This window comes from Dendropsophus ebraccatus, chromosome 5 (assembly GCF_027789765.1).
Source record: "Dendropsophus ebraccatus isolate aDenEbr1 chromosome 5, aDenEbr1.pat, whole genome shotgun sequence".
Lineage (NCBI taxonomy): Eukaryota > Metazoa > Chordata > Amphibia > Anura > Hylidae > Dendropsophus > Dendropsophus ebraccatus.
In genome coordinates, this window is record NC_091458.1 from 104783282 (window position 1) to 104801566 (window position 18285).

Genomic DNA, 18285 nt, shown 5'->3' on the forward strand with positions numbered 1-18285 from the left:
CAAGTGTTATCAAGTGTAATATCAAGTGCTTTATCAAGAGAAACATCATAATTGTGTAACCTGCTCTAATGTACTTTTCTAGTAAAAACAGGCTTATTTATAATAAAGAGACTCTGTGATTCTTTACCCCACGCCGACACAGTATACACCACAACCTTGGGACACTTCCCCTTTCTGTGGGTGGTGGTTCCGATAGTCCGGGAGGGTCACTACACTGCTCTGGCCATCTGTGATTACACTAGCCCAAGGGACCCCGTAGCAGCCTGGCAGGACATTGCCCACAGGGGAAAAAGGTACAAGGGGTGTACAGCAGTTGTGTCACCACATCACGAAGTAACACCTCAATCCTCCGACAAATCACCGGGGGCTCACACCACAGCAGAATTAAAGGCTCTATTACATGAAGCGATTATCAGCTGTATTCGGCCGATACTGACCGTTATAGACGATAATTGCTTAGTGTAATAGAAGACAACAATCAGCCAACATACACGATGTTAGCTTATCGTTCTCTTTCAACATGTTGAAACAACAATAATCCCGATAGCAGCGATATGCTGCTGTAACTCCGTGTTATGGGAGCAGTGGCAGCAGACCGCTGCTATCTTCTATGGGCTGCCCGGATGATCTACCTATCACCTGACAGGTCGGCGCTCATTTGCTCCTCTTAATTGCCTAAATGGTTATCCCAAGACAGTGGGCTTGTGAAATTGGGGAAAGTGTGGAGCCTTTGACTGTATTTATAGTTTTTGTGTGCTGGGGGAAGGAGTTGTGTGAGATTAATGGTGGTTTTACACAGAGCGATAATTCGCCTGATCGCACGATTAACGATTTTGAATGAACAATGTTTTTTTATAACGATCAGCATTTAGATGGAACGATACATCGTACGGAAAAATCGTTATGCGATCGTTTTACGATCGCTTAAGCCTATCTCACACATAGGTGAAATCGTTGAAAGAATGTTTAGACGGAACGATCTGCAAATTTTTTACGAACAATCAACGACGATTTGAGAACTTGTTGACAGATGAAAATGAACGATTTCTTGCTCGTCGCTTGATCGTTCGCTGCGTTTACACGTACGATTATCGTTCGAATTCGATCCTTATCGATAAATCGTTCTGTGTTAAACCACCATTAGGCAGATGATTAATTTTTTTCCAAGTTTTAGAAAGCAGAAGGAGAAGGATTAAGCCAATAAAAATGATAGAATCTTAATAGTGAAATGTTTTCAAATTCTTAAACACCATACTAGCATCTCTAACACTATTGGAAACCTATGGGTCTATTTCTGTCACAAGTAAAGAAACCTAAACTCTTATTTAACCAGCTCCAATATAGGGCCTTTTGCCAAAAACACTCCTTTGGCTGATAATTTGGAGATGTGCAGCTGAAAGTAATATATTCAAATGGCCACTGAACCATAAGGGTACAAACACACACACCGTATACGCAGCAGAAACGCAGCAAATACGCAGCAGATCTGCAGCAGATTTGATGGTGCAGATTTGATGCTGTTCAGTTATTTAGATCTAATCTGCTGCGTATTTGTTGCGTATTTGCTGCGTATCGCAGCAGTAAATACGCTGCGTATACGGTGTGTGTGTGTTTATACCCTGAGGCTATGTTCACACTACGTATATATGTCCGGCCGCATATTTTCCGCGGCCGGACATATACGTATGAAACTCCGGCCGGGACTTTACACAAGTTGCGGCCGGACTGCAAACTTACGCCCGTAGTGTACTTACGCTTCCTGAGCGCTCTTCGTAGCGATCTGACAGCGGTCTTTTACTTGGAAATCTTCGCCTAGCCCCGGACACCCCAAAGAAACTTTTGGATCGGCACAAAAAGCTTTCAAAATGAAGAAATCACCACTACGTACGGGACCGCATGTAATGCTACGGGCGTAAGTTACGGCATTTCCGTCCCGAAACAATGGTCTGGTTCATTTTTTACGGCGCCGCATACGATACGGGCGTAAGTTCGTACGTAGTGTGAACTGTGCGGCCGTAGATCGTATACTTTACATTGTACGCAAACTACGTAACTTTCCGGCCGCTTATTCTCGGAATGCGCTACGGCCGGAAACTTACGTAGTGTGAACCTAGCCCTAGGGTGCGTTCACACCTACAGGATCCGCAGCAGATCTGCAGCAGATCCGCAGCAGATTTGATGGTGCAGATTTGATGCTGTGTTCAGTTATTTAAATGAAATACGCTGCGGATCCTGTAGGTGTGAACGCACCCTTATAGTGATTTCTTGTAGGAAATCTGTTAGGTTCATAACAGAGCTGCAGACACAGGACGACAGGTGATAGGGAGATAAAACAAATGATGCCTTTGTATTTGCTGATGACCATTAGCAGAGCAATAAATTAGCTTTTTTCCTTGAAAGCTGAAGTGCTACAGAAGTTATGCTGAGCAGCAGCATGCACATCTCCCCCCTCCCTTCCTTGACTACTTGACATACAGGGCTGAAGGCTCAGCCCTATATCTTAACCAGTAAAGACAGTGAGGGTCTCTGAGGAAAGAGGTGTGTATGCTGTGATTCAGCATCACTTTTGTGGCTCCTCAGCATCCAAAAAAATGCAATTTTATAACTCTGTAATTGGCCATCAGCAAATTCAAAGGCATCATTTGTTTTATCTCCCTATCACCTATTGCCCTGTGTCTGCAGCTCTGTACCTGATGCAATGTCCTAGAAGAGGTGTGCCATTGCTGTTCTGTTATATGTAGTTTGGTACAAAGGTATTTTCTATTAAAGTGTTCTGTGGATTGTAAAAATGTATTCTGCACTCCCACCACTAGATGTCTTACTATATCATATGTACCCCTTTTCAAAGGGGTTAACTGTTTCATTGATTGACTGTATGTTTTATCCAATCATATGTGATTGTTTGTTAGCTGACTGAGATCAATCCCTGTCGAGAATATCTCATACAGAGCCCTCCTCCAGCTCCCAGCCTTGTGTCACAGGGTGTGTTTCCTCCAATCACAAAGCTCCTTAAGTGGTGAGTTAAAAAACAGTTTAGTCTGGTCAAGCCTGAGGAGAAATAGTAGGCTAGTCAGGTTCCAGTGAGTGAGGTAGTATTTCTTATAAAAGAGTTCCAGAGCTAGCCATGTCTGGCTAGAAAACACTTAGTGCGTCTACCAGGGACAGGGGAAAACCTATTCCACACTGAGGGGCTATTAGATTGTTGAGGATAAAGTAGAGATACACAGCTGACATGTTTCGATCAACATATCTTATTCATAGCATAAGAAAAACAGATCACTGATCTCAGGGAGACCAGCCAAAGAGAACACTGCTGGCTGCTGGTCAAAGTGAAATCCTAGGTGCATTGCTCCCTGCATTTTCCCAGGGAGCAACGCACCAAGGATTTCAATGCATTGAGCACTTTAACCAGCAGCCGGCAGTGCTATCTTTGGCTGGTCTCCCTGAGATCAGTGATCTGTTTCTCTCATGGCTCTACAAGGCATTGCTCCCACCCAGCCAGAATCCTGCTCCACACTGATGAGTGGCAACACCCGAAACAGCTGTCTGTGGATGCATACCTGGCCTTGGTTTTTCCCTTGTCATTGACTTATAGGGCCACTTAATATGGTGGTTTGGGTGGTTTCCCTACAGGAGCCACCCCTTGACTGGAGGGATATCTGGCTAGCCCTGTGTTTCAAGACTCTTAAATGAGGCTCCACTGGCTCTTTTTTTTTTTTTGCTTATTCATAGCATGGCATGGCATCTCATGCTATGAATAAGATCTGTTGATCTAAACATTTCAGTCGTGTCTCTTCTGCATAAAGTTTGTTTTTACGGAGCTCTGAATGAATGAACTTTTGGACTGTTCCCTGGACTGCTGGCTTACTTTATCCTCTGCCATGCAACGCAACAGGTGAGGTCAATTGTGTTGCAACTGCAGTGAGATTAACTTTCTTTATATTCTATTATAAACAGTTAGATTACTAGTAGTCAGAAAAGATCAGTTAAAGCCAAAAACTGTACTGTAACCACTAGGATTCCTTAAGTGTCTTTCCAATGGCTAGCTTACCCAGAATTGTGGCCTGTGTCCCTGAGCTTGTGTCACTCTGCCCACTGACAGCAAAAAGCAGAAGGTCATACCCTTGCATGCAGGTACTGTTTTCATCCTCACTCACAGAAGATAGTCAGAGCCCCTATAGCTGAGAACCTAATCGTCTAGATAGGTCCCCCTTCCCTCAAGTAGCCCACTGCCAGGGTCGTCTCTAGAGGCGAGCCAGGGCGACCGCACGGGGTGCCGACAGCTAAGGGGAGTTGGTGTCCCAGACCTCACTTAGCTGTGTGCATCCCCGGCCACCCGCCCGTCCCATCATCTGCCCCTACGTCCCATTATCTGCGTAGATTGCCGCCCCCTCACCCTCAGTTCCCCTATGGAAACTATGGGGCAAAGCACAGGGGGTATTATTACTATGGGGATAGCACAGGGGGGAATTATTACTATGGAGCTGCACAGGGGGAATTATTGCTATGGGGACTGCACAGGTGGGATTATTACTATGGGGCAGATCACAGGGGGGATTATTACTATGGGGACAGCACAGAGGGATTATTATTATGGGGCAGAGCACAGGGGGATTATTACTATGGGGCAGAGGCAAGGGGGGATTATTACTATGGGGCAGAGCACAGGGGGGATTATTACTAAGCGTGAATTCACAGGGGGGATTATTACCATTGGGACAGCATGGGGGGTTATTACTATGGGGGTGCAGCACAGGGGGATTATTACTATGGGGACAGAGCACAGGTGGCATTATTATTATAGAGACAGAGCACAGGTGGAATTATTACTATGGGGAAACATCTTAGAGGGGATTATTAATATGGGGACAGAGTATAGGTTGCATTATTACTATGGGGAAAGAGCACAGGGGGGATTATTACTATGGGGACAGCACAGGGGGGATTATTACTATGGGGGTGCAGCAGGGGGATTATTACTATGGGGACAGAGCACAGGTGGCATTATTATTATAGAGACAGAGCACAGGTGGAATTATTACTATGGGAACAGAGCACAGGGTGGATGATTACTATGGGGGTGAAGCACGGGGGGATTATTACTATGTGGACAGAGCATTGGGGATTATTACTATGGGGTAGCACAGGGGGGAATTATTATTGGGACACTTGACAGGGAGCATTATTACTATATGGGGGCACAGCAGGGGGCATTATTACTATATTGGGGTACAGCAGGAGGCATTATTACTATATTGGGATACAGCAGGTGGCATTTTTACTGTATGGTGGTACAGCAGGGGATCCTACATACAGGGGGCAAACCACATACATACTAACTTTACTGCATATGACACAAAAAAGTGGAAGTTGTTGTAAAAGTGTGGAGCCTAAGATGTTTGTCTGGCAGGTTCAGAAGAGATAAATTGTTGCTGCAAGAAATCATCATGGTGGTCTGAGCCAGAAGGAGAGGAAAGAGAAAGTGATGCCTCAGAACAAAGAGGACGTCACCTGTGAGCCACTGAATTTTGGGGACTTAAGTTGAAAAGGGTTAAATAACACTGCTCTATACGATAATACACACACTGCTTCTCCCTTGCACCACTACCACCCCCCACTGCCGATATCACTTGAGGGGGCGGGGGGGGGGGGGACTTTTAGCAAGGTTTGCCCAGCTGTATCCCTCCGAGCGTCCTGAGTGCCAGCCGTGCTCTTTAGCGTCATCAGATGCTCAGCCGTGATTGGCTGAGCACAGTTTGGCTCAGCCAATCGCGGCTGAGCAGCTGATGACGCGGCAGAGGGCGGACGGCACTCAGGACGCTTGGAGAGATTCGGCCGAAGACGACATCGCTGACTGAAGATCGGAGACGAGTCGGCACGTGACAGGTATGTATAGCGCACCACACTTCCGGGTACACGGGTGGGGGTGGTGGGACACGGGGAAGGGGGCCATTCACAGACATAACATACATTACAAAGTTGTATAACTTTGTAATGTCTGTTATTCTGTGAATAATTGTTTACCGCCGCACTACCCCTTTACTATAAATGGGCTCCATACACTGTCCATTTACTTTAGTCGTGGTACCGAACAGGAGTATCTACTATCCCTGATGAAATATATGTACCAACAACTATGTCTAGAGCATTAAAAGGTAGCCAAACTTTCATAAAACTTTTAGGAACATGTTAAAGGTTTTACTAAGTCAGGGTCTGAGTGTTTTATTTCCTTTACTGAATTTCACTAGATATCCTATAGACTATACCAATCCCTCAACAGGTTCATTACTTGGGTACAACATTTCCCAAACCTATCAGTTAAAAGAGAAGTCCGTGCAAAGCTATTTTTTAACAAGTGCTGGTGAGGGGGAAAGTAAAAGAAATATCATGCTCTTACCCCCAGCACTGGTGGCCACGTACTGCCGCTTCCAGAACTTGGTAAAAAAAATAGCTTTGCCTGGACTTCTCCTTTAAGGACATTAAAGATAACCTACATAAATCATTGCAGGTCCTCCCATCAGCTGGATATTGGAACACAGCACTCTCTGCCTTTTGTCCTTGGCACAGCTTAGTGCGTACATCTCATGGATATTTTTTTCCTTTACTATACTACCTTAATGATAATTCCTCAGTAGGGCTTGGCATAATCTCTCTTTTAAATGTGAAACTGCTATTGACTAGTGCTCTTCTGACTACAAGTGTACTGATCCTGTTGATCTGCTACTTTTAACCCTAAAAGTATAATGATAAGAAATAGTGATTATCGCATTCTAATTACACTGACAAGCATTAGTTCAGCACTGGTCTTAACAATTAATTTTGCTTAACTGCATCAATGCCAATATTTATTATAGCTCACCAATCCTTACACTGCGTGTATTTCCCATGAGAAGCATTTCATAATGTTACAATGACCACAAGGTATGGTATTAAGACGTTTGAACTTGTATTCACTCAACAGTAATTAGTAATATTTATATTCAGCAGGTGCTTAACTACAGAAACAGTCACACATATTCTTACAGTCACAATATATATCAAGTTAAATAAATAAAAATCATCCGTAAATCATCTGATATACACTAAAGTAGTAATGTAGGCATAAGAATTTTTTTCAAAAAATGCCACACACGTTTTTCGCTGTACTTTTATACCTATTTGCTTTTTTTGTGGAGGCATGCTATAACTGATGTTTACAATTATAATATGCCTCCACAAAAAAGCAAATAAGTACAAAAATACTGCGAAAGGCACAAAAGAATAACTAAACAAAACTTTAGAAATGTTAAAGTACAAAACAAGTATGTGTGAGTCCTTGACAACTATTTTTATTTATTAAGAGTGATGTTTCATATGCCGTTCTTAAAGTGAATGCGTCATCTAGATTTTCTTTTACTGATTAGATCCAGATACTGGAGCATATTTTCTGAATATCATTTTTTTTATAAATTTTTTTGTGCATTGTAATGGGGCTGCTATCTTATCTGAGCTGTTTTTAACAGCATTTAGTGACATGCTTTACAGCAAGCCTCATGGAAATAGGCGACAATAGACAGACACTGTCCCTTTGAGATAAATGTGAAACATTACTAAGCAAACTCTGTGACCTTTGAAGAGGTAATTTCACTGGGAGCTGGTATGGTCCTATACTGATGCTATCTATCTATTGGTGCCAACTGATGCTGTAATTCTGTGCAGATCACTTTACAGCAGCATCTTCTTATCACCACAGTCACCTGTGATTAACCCCTTAACGACATCGGGCGTAAATTTACGCCCTGATGCCGGTAAGGGAGTTCAGAGCGGGGCCGCGCGGCGACCCCGCTCTGAACCGCGGCGGTCCCGGGTGTCACTTGTAGCCCGGGACCGCTGATATTAGCTGGCACGGTCCGATCGCCGTGCCCGCTAATACAGTAATCAGATGCAGCTGTCAAACATGACAGCTGCATCCGATTACCGGACGCAGAGTCTCCCTGGTGTCTAGTGGGGAGATCACTCCTCCGGGATGTTATCCCGGAGGAGCGATCTCCGTAACTGAAGCCGGCCGGGGACCGCTCCAAGATGGCGCCGTCCCCGGCTCGGCACTCGTTTGTTTCCGGCTGCAGCAGCCGAAAGCAAACGAGTGCCGATCTCATGGATCTCTGCAGCATATCTATGCTGCAGAGATCTCAATGAGAGATCAAAGTACTTATACTAGAAGTCCCCTAGGGGGGCTTCTAGTATATGTGTAAAAGTAAAAAAAAAAGTGTCATTATTAGTAAAAAGCCCCCTCCCCTAATAAAAGTCTGAATCCCCCCCCTTTTCCCAGGTTATAAATAAAAGTAAATAAATAAATAAATAAACATGTTTGCTATCGCCGCGTGCGTAATCGCCCGAACTATTAATTAATCACATTCCTGATCTCGCACGGTAAACGGCGTCAGCGCAAAAAAATCCCAAAGTGCAAAATTGTGCATTTTTGGTCGCATCAAATCCAGAAAAATTGTAATAAAAAGCGATCAAAAAGTCGTATATGCGCAATCAAGGTACCGATAGAAAGAACATATCATGGCGCAAAAAATGACACCTCACAGAGCCCCATAGACCAAAGGATAAAAGCGTTATAAGCCTGGGAATGGAGCGGTTTTAAGTGACGTATATTTGTTGACAATGGTTTAAATTTTTTACAGGCCATCAGATACAATATAAGTTATACATGTTATATATCGTTTTAATCATAACGACTTGAGGAACATGCATAACAAGTCAGTTTTACCCCAGGGCGAATGGCGTAAAAACACATTTCCCCCAAATAAACAAAATGCATTTTTTTTTTCAATTTCACCACACTTTGAATTTTTTTCTGGTTTCGCAGTGTACTTTATGCAAAAATTCAGCCTGTCATTGCAAAGTACAATTAGTGACGCAAAAAATAAGGGCTCATGTGGGTCTCTAGGTGGAAAAATGCAAGTGCTATAGCTTTTTAAGCACAAGGAGGAAAAACCGAAAACACAAAAATCGAAATTGTCCTTAAGGGGTTAAAGAAGCACTCCCCTAAATACTTTTAAAGCCACACACACACAGACACTGCTGAATGTTATGTATAATTACCTGCAATGAACTCTTTCCTATGGTGCAGCGTTATTTCACCGATGATATTGCCACTCTTCTGACCCTCTTTATTTTCCTGTCCTTTTGACGACCGGAAATCAGGGTCTTTTAATGCATCTCTATGAGTGTACTCTCATAGATATGCATAGAAAGTCTGACTTGCGGCATTCAAAGATGCAGGACAGCCTGGAGAGGAGGTCATGTGGGTTCATCCCAGGTGAGTATACATGCCATCCAGCAGGGGGGTTGGGTATTTATTTATTTATTTTTTTTTGGGGGGGGGCAATAAAAGTATTTGGGGGGAGTGCTTCTTTAATTTAAAGAAGATGCCATTGCCCCCTGTGAGTCATTGGCTGGAACTGCACTATAATCACTTATGGTGTACGGTGGATTTTATTCAGTAGCAATGTGGTGGCATTAGTCTTGTTATTCATAACAATGTAACATAAGTTTTAGACTATACATGACAGCTTAGTGTTCAGTTGGGGGGGGGCAATCAAAAGTTTGCTATGGGGCCTAGCCATTTCCAGTTACATCCTGTCAGTGTTTTGTGATGCCCCGTCTTTACAGGGCATCACATAAAGAAAAATAGATTAGAACAATATACCATAGCAAGGCAGTACTAGGCAGCCAATCAGTGCATGCACTTCAGTAATACAGTTGGTTAACCAGTGAAATACCAACTCTAATGCAGTGTATTATATTAATAATCTGCACATTGCTTAATAAGGTCCCTTTGTGGGACTACTAAAAAGTAAGAAAGACAATGTAAACAATATGTGCAGCCATCAGATGTCTTGTGGGTCTCATAGCAGTTGTGTAGCCTTCCTTCATAAGGGATGTGCTTCTGTTTACATTAGTAAGCTGTGTGTCCTGTATATTACTTAAAGGCCTGGTTAGAGAGACCTGCTGCTTCTGTTATTACATTAGCTTACTTTTATTTTTATTCCTATTAGATTTTCTCAGGAAAGTGCAGAACACATCAGATGTCCAATGCAGGGCACCGGAGATCAGCTTTTCTTGTTCATGTCATTCAATGGCTACTATTCTCATTACCTATGTTGCTTTTACAAGCTAATGTGTTAAGTATAGACACACTATTATCTATGAAGGCTGAGCGGAACTGGATATGTTGGCTAAAAGCTTGCCAGTAATATAATGTTATGTCATCAGACTTCTGATGTAACTGTGCCTGAAGATAGCCCCTGCTCCAATAACTTGACACTGGAAAGTGTTTGGTGGGATTATATGTACTTAAATTATTTATGTGCTGAATAGGGAAGAAGCTAGAAGAAGTTATCAACACTAATGTTTAGAAACAGATAAACTTCAAAGGATTCAAGAAATGATGAATATCATGAAACAGATCAGTCCAAGTGCAGCTTTAATTTAAGTAAAAGCTACATGCCCATCTGACATACAGTCTTTAACTTTTAGCACTGCATCCCAGCCAGCCATCTCTAAATTCCTATTGCTAACCTCCTCCTTGCTCCTCTCACAGTGGCCACAAAGAGGGTCACACACTACCTTATTTTTACCGGTCTCTGTTCCATATTTAACATCTCCAAAACACCTCTCCACATACTGTATCTGACCACAACTTTCTTACATTCGCTTCTCTCTTTTCTTCATCTTCTACAGTCCAGAACTTAGCCCACCCTCACACACTGTCAGACCCTCTGTCACTGTCCACCGTATCTGTTTGCCATGATGCAGATGCAACCGCTACATTCTAAAGCACCACCATGGTTCAACTCTCGACTCTCATTTCACACATACTGTAATAGAACTCTTTGTATTAAGAGACACACCAAGGTACACCAATCTGATAAAATAACTGAGGCAAGCTTCAATGGCTGCAGAGCTGCCCTGAAAAAAACAATCTAGAGGTGGCTAAATACATTCAATAACTGATGGATGAGTGTCGTTTCACCCCTTACCTCAAAACCTCAAAGTGTTGAACTTTTTTTCTAAGGAATCCTACATAATCCTACTGTAAAAAAAACTGTTTATATTCATCCAGTCGTGGATTAACTACTATAGGCCCTGGGTCCTGTTTAAAAAACTTGACTCCCCACCACAACATCATACTGTTAGCACCCAATGTACAAATAACAACATTACTAATAACACCACCACAAAATTAACAAATAATACTGCTACATCCTGACCATATATTACCACCACATGTTGACTCCACTGGGAGGCACCCCCTGATAACAGGTTTCCTTCCCTGAAGGGATATCTGGCTACTCCCGTGTTTTGAAACTGAAGCTCCACAGACCCCTTTCTTGCATATTTAAATTTTATAGGGGGCAATGTATCAATGGAGACCCTTGAGTGACTACTCCATTTGACTTTTTTGCTGATCTCCTTGAGCTCAGTGATTGTTGTGTTTTGCGGGTCTACTTTTCATTGCCCCCATTAGCCAGAATCCTGCTCTACACTGACGAGGGGCAATACCCCGAAACAGCTGTCTGTGGATGGATGCCTGCTCTAGTAATCCCTTGTAATGTCGCAATACTCACAACAGAGTTAGACTTTGATGCAAAAGGGGCCACCCTGATATTTTCCTATTTGTCTCCCAATATTCGCAACAGAGTGGGACTTAAGGGGCTACATATCAGGGTAGTTTGGTGATCTCCCCACTTGGAGGCACCCCTTGGTAACAGGTTTCCTTCTCTGGAGTGATATCTGGCTATTCCCGTGTTTTGAGACTTGCAACCGAGGCTCCACAGACCTCTTTCTTGCATATTCAACTCTTTTAGGGGGCAATGTATCAATGGAAACTCTTGAATGAGTACTCCATTGGATTTTTTTTGCTGGTCTCCCTGAGTTTAGGGATTCTTGTGTTTTGTTCACCACATGTTTACTTAATAATGTATACCTCAACTGCAGAGTTGTATGTGTCTGTATAGATGGTGGAAGCTGTCCTTGAGGATGCCCAGGAGAGAGGAAAGGAAGGAACTGCTGCTCCTCTCTACATCAGGGATGGAGAACCTTTGGCCAGCCACTTTGGCTGTCAAACAACAGCTGGGTGGCAACAGGTTCCCCATCCCTGCTGTACTTTCTGCTGCCTATCACCTGGGTGTAGTAAGCCAAGGATTTATTTACTGTAAAGGGGCAGTTACCTAGGTGACAGGCAGGAAGGTAATGTGGGGCAGTGCTGAACTGGGGAGTTTCTAAGCAAGGTGGCCAGCCAGTGCATGTGGTAACTGAGGTAACGTATGAATTCTTCATATATTAATATTATTTTTGAGAATATGTTGTCCATCTCTGGCCTGGCTTTGCTTTGCCAAGCTTGAGTGTGCCACTTTGATGCAAAACTGCATAAGGGTGCTCATAATGGTAACGTGCCGGGTTAAAGTTTAACAAAGTGCCAGGTGGGAGGAAGATAAATATTATTTGAATTTTATAACTCTCTTAACTGTCCTTTCAGCAAAATTGTTAAAAAGCCTCATTATTAGGAAAATTTTTCATAAATTGTTCATCCGGATGCAAAATTTAGAGCAGAATACAGCAGCAGAAAAACGGGAAAAAAATATTATTTTAACAAATCTCTACATGCTATGTTCTACATGTCAAATCCATGCGGTGGTTCACAGTAAACCACTTTAAAGTAAAATGCCATTTGTGGCAACTAGTGATGAAATGCAAAAACAAAAACAAAAAACACATCAGGTACAATGCTATCACATGCAGTAACCACAACATGTAGGATCAACCTGACTGGCATATCTGTGTGGTTTCACATGCTTAATGGTTGCTACATAAAAAAAACAGCCAGAAGCTGTTACTTGGCTTATAGACCTCATTATAAAAGTAGTTTTCCCACTCATGTCATCATTTTCCTGGTGTCTTAAAAAAAAATCAGCCTAGTTATTAAATGTTTCATTTGACCTGTAATGGCGTTCATAAGCTGCCAGTTTATAAAATGACCTACATATACTCCTTTTTCTTCAGGTGGTTGCACTTTTTAGTAGCGTTGTTTTGAATTTTCTAATATCTCATTGGCATACATGAGGGAAACACATTAATTCCAGGTAGAGCAAGTGAACAGATAAAAAGCACAGCTGTGTATATCCCAAGCAACAGATTGCAGTAACCTTCACAGAAACTGGAACCTCTAATTATCTGATACCGTTGTCAGCGACAGGATAACATTACAGTCTCCCAAGCTATTATAATAGCTTTTTGGGCAAACCAATACGTTTTTTAGATGCTAATGTAAGAATTGTGAGAAATCGTACACAAAGGTATATTGAAAATGTGATTGAAGTGTAATTATCCAGACACTCATAGGCAGGGAGAATAATGTAAGTGAGATATGCTAAACTCCAGTCTGCACTAAATTATTTTTGGCCTGACAAAACTGTGCCAGTTATAATGAGTTTGAAAATTGGTTTCCCTTAAGTGGTCTTCTGGGAAATACTGTAATAAAAATATGAGCACTCTTTAGGCATCCGTCATTTTGTAGATGAAATGTGAATATTAACTCAAATTGGTAACTTTTGCAGAAAAAAGTATTAGCTAAACAGTTCATTCATTTTTCAATTTTCAATTCGAGTGAATTAAATTTTTGAGCAATAATTTATTATAGTCTACCAAAAAAAGAGAAGCAATTTAAAAACAAACAAGACATATTCCGCAAATCCATAGTCTTCTCAGAGAAACGTGCCTGCTTAAAAGCAGATAATTGTACTGAATTTAATAGACTGAGGACTGAGGCTGTTAAAAATCTGAGCACTCATCTGCTTAAAGGAATTTTTTTATTGATGGCCTATCCCCCAGCTATCAATATTTGATCAGCAGGGGGCGGAGTCTGACTTATGGCTCCCCCACAGGTCAGCTGATTGAAGGTGCCATTGTGCTCATAAGAGTGTTGTGGCCTTTTTACTTTATACCAGATACAGCTGTGTACATTAGGTAGCAGCTGTATCAGGTATTGCAGCTCCTCCTATTGAAGTAAATAGTACAGCTGATTCCAAGTGTATGTGTAGTCACCCGGGTAAGGTATCACACAAAGGGGATGAAGCTGCTGTCTACATTTTCACCACTTGGTGTCTCACTTCCCCTAAAGTATCTGTACTTTCAGAGCAAAGCTCAAGGTGAAGGGTTAACTTTTGCACTTTATGTTCTCTGTTTTAACCAATCACAGGTGTGGGTGCCTCATACAGTTTACAGCCAACTACACTTCTTCTTTCTCTTTTAATTTACACAGCTCCACTAATAGAAGGTAAGACCTGGTCACCCCTATATAAGTCTAGTTAGTTCCTGGTCGGAGGTCTTAGTTGGTCTGGAGTTGGAGAGAGGCAAAAGACAAAGATTTTTTGTTGTGAGAAAGACTTCCTTTGAGATAACATTGCTAAGCCCAAAAAAGGGGTAACCATCCTCTAGTGACCTCCTTGTCCACACCAGAGATCCTTCTAGTTGTTAGGACAGTCTAAAGAAGTTCCAGGACCGATCCACAGTAAGACAAAGAGCAGAAACCCGAAGTATATTACTAATTTTTACACAACTATCTTGGGAAGTCTAGCCAGTTGTATAGGCCTGGGGCGCGTACTACCCAACCTGGCACTCATATCTATCATATCTATCAATATATATGTGAGTACAAGTATTCTTTCTTTAACCTTAACTACTAATCCCGGCACAGAGTACACTTCTACTGTGGACAAGGCCCCCAAGATGGTCCCTGTACCTTCTCTAAACAAGCTTCACCTCTACTTCTAGTCTGTTTTTTCAGTCACTACCTTAGATACTACTGCCACCTGCACCTGTCAAACTCTGATTTTATTCAATTGTATTGCAGTAAAGTTTACAAGTACAAGTTGCCTTTGGTTAAGCGTCGGACTAGTTTTTGTTGCTGCACCTGCACCCACAATTCGTGCTAAACCTTTAAATGCCAGGGTCCCTGTGCTGTTCAATCATCTCTACTTAAGAGGCGGTCAAAGGTGTTTGAAGCGTTGATAGTAGTGGACCATAACATGAGTCCAGGTACTTAAAGCGACTCTGTACCCACAATCTGACCCCCCAAAACCACTTTTACCTTTGGATAGCTGCTTTTAATCCAAGATCTGTCCTAGGGTCCGTACGGCAGGTGATGCAGTTATTGTCCTAAAAAAACAACTTTTAAACTTGCAGCCCTGTGCCAAACAGTAGTATCTGTGCCCTAACTTTGCACCACCCCTCCCACCCTCTTCATCATTAGGAATGCCACTGGAACATTTTCTCCATGCTGAACATTGCACAGGTGTCTTAACGATCCAGCCCATGTGCCGTGCTGACACAGCTGATGAATAGGAGACAATCTGCCTGGAGCATTCCTATTGATGAGGAGGGTGGGGAGGAGGAACAGAGAGGGTGTGCCAGCCTAATGCATACACAATCTTGGCCACGCTCATTGGGCACGGGGCTGCCAGTTTAAAAGTTGTTTTTTAGAACAAAAACTGCATCACCTGCCGAACGGACCCCAGGACAGATCTTGGATTAAAAGCAGCTATCCGAAGGTACAATCGGTTCGGGGGGGTCAGATTGTAGGTACAGAGTGGCTTTAAAATGTTTCCTGATTGCTTCCCTTTTTTGAATCTCCCTATATTAAGAGTTGGACAAAGCAACATTCGGAAATTCCAGAAGAATGTGTCTACCTGTTCCCTGTGTGCCATTTGGAATCTGTATAGCCACCATTGTAACTCCTTGAAATGTTCTCTCAGTGATCTCCGTTGGCAGGTACTGGTAGAGAGCAAGAGGCTGTGGTGGAGGCAATGAATTAATAGTGTCACATGACCACTAACCTGTGATGTCACATGGAGAAACTTTCCTTACAGCTATACTTTACAGATTGTCTGCCCCTAAAATGGAATTGTCACACATTATCGAGCAAAAGACCAAAGGGACAAATCTGTTCATTCCAGCACAGTGGGAATAAAAAGACTATACTTATTCATGCGATACATTTTCTTGGATGTTAACAGTGCTACATTTTCTTATAGTTATAGTAAAGGGCCTTTGATAATTGATAATCACAATTAATATAAGAGTGTCCTCACACATCCTTTTTGTGTGGCGTTTTTCAAAAAATGCCAGAAAAACTGCCAATGCTGTTTTTTTCCATGCATTTGTATTTTTTCAGGCGTTTTTAACTTTATGTGTAAGTGATCTTTTTTGTGGTTTAGACGTTTTTATGTGCTGAACTTTTTTTTCCCTCTGCCATCACATGACATAGTTGCTGGACCAGAAAAGGTGACAAAAACGCCATTTGCACAGCAATGGTGTTTTCAAAACAACCAGAACATTCCCATTGAAATCTATGGGAGACAGTTTGCCAAAAAAAGCCACACCCTCTGCATGCTGCATTTTGGAAAAACTGCCACAGAGCCTAACATCTGGCCGCTGGCGTTTTTATTGGCGTTTTTCTAAGATTTTAAGGCAGCGTGATGCCAAACTAATACAACAAAATGGATAGATTATTCCTACAATACAGAGGCTTCAGTGAACTGCGTCTGAAAATAATTGACAGGAACAGTATTCTAACACCTGTTCTAAAGAATGGGCGTTAGAATAACGATATGTGAACACAGCGGGTGGCGTTGCATTGACTTTAAAGGCGTTTGTGCTACTTTTGAGCAGGTTGCGCCTGCTGCATCATTGTTCATTTTTTTACACTCGGAGGGGGCATGGTTTCTAATTAACTACTTTGTTAGTAAGACTTATCATGTGAGATTTTTCAGGTTTTGCGCAGCAGTACTCCACTCCTACTCTAGCGTCATTTTTTGTTTTTTTTTAACCAAGCTGTTTTAGCCCAAAAAGAGTGTGAAAAAAATTGCAATAGATTTATCAAGGCACTTGTGCCTAATGTTGACCATAAAATTTTGCGCATAAAAAGTACCACCTGCTCAAAAAAATTGTGCAAATGATGCATCTGCCCCATTATATCTATATGCATTTTTTTCAGTTTTTTTTCCCAATTCTTCAATAGAATACCTGGAATCACATGATAAAGAATGACATGACCAGAACTGAAAAAAAAAGAAAAGACAGGATAAAATGGCAGAAATAATTTACTCTAAAATGAAGAAAAAAAACACACCATTGAGCATTTTCTGTAAAATCTGTGTCTCAGGTAAGCCTTATAGCAGTTTTATACCATGCACTTGCCACAAAATTCATCTTTCTATAGTTCTATAGCATAGTCACCATTTTCATACACAATGTACTGAAGTCTGCTGAAAAGTCAACAACTTAGCATACAGAGAAGGGAGAGAACATTTTGTTCAGTAGTACAGGGCCCCCTGCTGGCAGATACTGAGTACTGCTCTCACTCTGAGATGCCCGCGTTACCTGAGGCACCAATGGCATGTGTAGTATGCGATTCCCTGCCTCCGGGGCTTTTCGTTTCCCTCATGCAGCCGAGTGTTTGGAGTGATACGCCGGCAATACAATATACAGAAACATGGCTGGGTCACTGTATAACAACAAAATGACAAAGACTAGCCATGATATGTGCACCTACCACAAGTCATCCAGCTCCCATTCCTGCAGCAGCGCCCAGTCCAGGGTGTCCATAGTCCACCTGAAGTAGTGCAGGGAGGCTTCACATGGCAGCAGCCTGGATGCAGGGACACCTGTCCTCGGCAGTCAGTGTGGTGCAGGCTGTGCAGGCTCTCCTGGGCTCCTGTCCTCGGGTGTCAGCTGTGGACAATGGGCTCGGAGGATGCTCTCCTGACAGGCTGCAGCTCTGCTCCTTTTCCCTGTTCTTTGCACTGAGGCTTTCAGTCCCTCCTCCCCTCCCTGTGCTGCTGAAGAAGAAGAAGCAGCAGCAGCTGCCAGGCTGCCAGGTACAACCTCCCAGCGTCTGTCACAGGAAAAGTTTTCTGTTTTATTTTATACTCTTAATAAAAAGAACTTATCATAATCAATTATATGGTATTCAAGGGCCCTGGGGTGAAAGAACCTGAAATTATCCTTAAATTCCAGACAATTGGCACAGAAATGGGCATCAAAGTGGGCAGCCAATATTGTGATTTAAAGGGTAAATCACATTAGACCAATGACCTCACATTGTCTTTACACAAAGAGGGATGCGAGGCATTGAAATCAATCAAGTTCAGTCTGGACAAAAGTGGGTCTGGGTATAAAAACTAGTATGAAAATGGTCAGATGGATAATTTATTTTTTTGTTAATTTGAAGTAACT